Source organism: Meleagris gallopavo, chromosome 1, assembly GCF_000146605.3.
Source record: "Meleagris gallopavo isolate NT-WF06-2002-E0010 breed Aviagen turkey brand Nicholas breeding stock chromosome 1, Turkey_5.1, whole genome shotgun sequence".
In the NCBI taxonomy this organism is placed as follows: Eukaryota; Metazoa; Chordata; class Aves; order Galliformes; family Phasianidae; genus Meleagris; species Meleagris gallopavo.
In genome coordinates this window covers 81933976-81936281 of record NC_015011.2, presented here as the reverse complement: position 1 = coordinate 81936281, position 2306 = coordinate 81933976, and the positions used below count along the sequence as shown (strand labels likewise).

General features: G+C 42.4%; 1 protein-coding gene and 1 long non-coding RNA gene across 2 annotated transcripts in view; one reads left to right on the top strand and one right to left on the bottom strand.

The window, feature by feature from the left end:
- The window catches only part of LOC104913508, a 116544-nt gene that overhangs the window by 46994 nt on the left and 67244 nt on the right, over positions 1 to 2306 (top strand). The gene's annotated exons all lie outside the window — the stretch shown is intronic.
- Positions 1 to 2306, bottom strand: part of DPT (dermatopontin) — a 27097-nt gene that overhangs the window by 14347 nt on the left and 10444 nt on the right. The window lies entirely within an intron of this gene.

Below are 2306 nucleotides of genomic sequence, written 5' to 3'. Positions count from 1 at the left end.
TGATAACTAGTTTCTGGAAAAGAATAAATATAATTATAGGCTTGGGTAGAAACTGTTATATATAATGCACTATGTGCATGCATATTTTTATTGTGTTTTATATATGTATACGTTTTGAAATACTATCAGGGTAGGCTAGAACTGCTTTGTGGATTGTTTGAAAAACATAGTCTCTGTGGCAAATGTTTCTTAAACAGAGTGCAAGATACAAACTAGAAGTGTGATGTGTAAGTGAGGGTTTTTAACAGTAACTTGGAAATGTCATTGGAAGTGGATTTTTGAGTGAGAGCCCCTGAGCTTAGCAAATGGGAAGTTTGGTTGCTATACACAGTTGTTTAGCTGTTCAGACAAGTCACATCTGTAGCAGAGGCGGTTCCAGGGCATGAGGTTTCATGCTACCACATTGCAGTTCATGTTGCTTATATTCTAGCATAACAACTATCACACATTGCTTATATTCTAGCATAACAACTATCACTCCCCAGATACCGGTGGGGCAGAGTAAAGGGAATAAAACAGGAAAGGTATTGTTCCTAGCATACAATGAGTAGAAGACCACTTTTGAAGAGGAGGGATAGTTTTGATGCATGATGTAAGTCCACCAGTGGACTCCTCCTGTTTGGGATTACAGGATAACTCTGGCAGAAAGAGACCTCAGGGGGTATCTGGTACAGCATCCGCCCAAAGATGGGTTAGCCCTGAGGTCCGACCAGGCTGCTCCAGACTTTATCCAGACTGGTCTTGAAAACTTCCAAGGATGGAGCTTGCACAGCCCCAGCAAACAACCCGCTCCTCTGCTTCACTGTCCTCACAGAGGAAAATATTTTCCTTATATCCAGTCTACAACTCCCTTGTTTCAAGTAATGTCTTGTCCTCCCACTATGGATAACTGAGAAGGGCCCAACTCCATTCTCTTGACAGTGTGTACTTACTGGAGGCTGCTCTTCAGGCCCACTGCAGCTGCTCCTTCTTCACAGTGAACAAGCCTTCTTTCCTCAACACAGAGGTTTAGTGCTCTATCTCTTGGCTGTTTTGTTGCCCCTCTGCAGGACTTTTTCTAATTGATTGACATTTTTCTTGCATCAGGAGGTATCTACAAAATTGGATGCAGTATCTAGATGTGGCCTAATGAGTGCTGACTGGAGTGGGACAATCACTTCCCTTGAACTGCTGGCTGCCCTGCAGTTAACGCAGCCCAGGGTGCCGCTGATCTTCCCAGCTGCCAGGGCCCATTGCTGGCTGCTGTGCATCTTGCTATCCTCCAAAACAAGGAAGCTTCCAAATAGTCAGTCCCTAGTCTATGTTGTTACTAGGGGCTTTTCTTTCCCATAAACAAAACTTGTTGAATTTCATAATAATGTCAGCCCCTTCCTTCAGCGTGCATAGATCCCTCTAAATGCTCACCCACAAGGCTGGCAATACCTAGTGCCAAATAATTCTATAACGAACCCATGATAACACAGTGCACCCCAAAAGCTTTTCACACATCAGGTGAAGATCTGTGAAAGCCTTCTCAGAGATTTTAAACAGTGATATTCAGCTCTCCACTCTGACAAATGTAAGCATGTGGGACTTCTTCCCTTCTTAGGGGCAGAAACACTTCATCTGCCTTTGAAATGCTGCCTTTGTCTGCATGGAAAGACTATAGCTGCAAATTGTGTAAGGCACTCTTTTCTAAGCACAAGAAATGAAGTGCTGTCACCAGGCAGTATAGGAGTCTGTGTGCAGCTGGGATGAAAATGTCAGACATCAGTAACCCCAAACATTTATATTTGGGCTTGCACTACTCCGGATGGCAATTTGCAAGACAAAGCTGTTCCAAGTTGTCAAGACAACGTCTACAGAACTGTCAACAACAATTAAAGAAGCCAGAGAGGATTTCTGTTGTTTCACCGAAAAATATAGGCAATATTAGAGGAGTAAGACAGTTTGGAAGAAGTGCTTAAAAGTTAGTTTTCCTTGGAAGGAAGAGTGTGGGCAGTTGTGTAAATAAATACAGAGGTGGAGAACATCCGTAGGCAGGGTAAACTGGAGAGCAGGCAGAAGAAAGTTCAAAGACTTTTATAAAGTTCCTGTGATTTTAAATCCTTAAAAATAATAAATAAATAAATAACATCTATCTTCCTCCTCTGCAAGAATGAAGTCTGCAAAGCAAGGCACTGCTGTTGATTTTGGCCAGTAGCCAGCCAGACAAAGAAAGACCAGCGGGCATGTAAACAGTTTGTGCACATCTCAATGGGAAATATACTTCAAAGTTGAGTTCCAGAAGCAAAGATTCAAACATGGATTTTTTCCCTTTTTTTTTT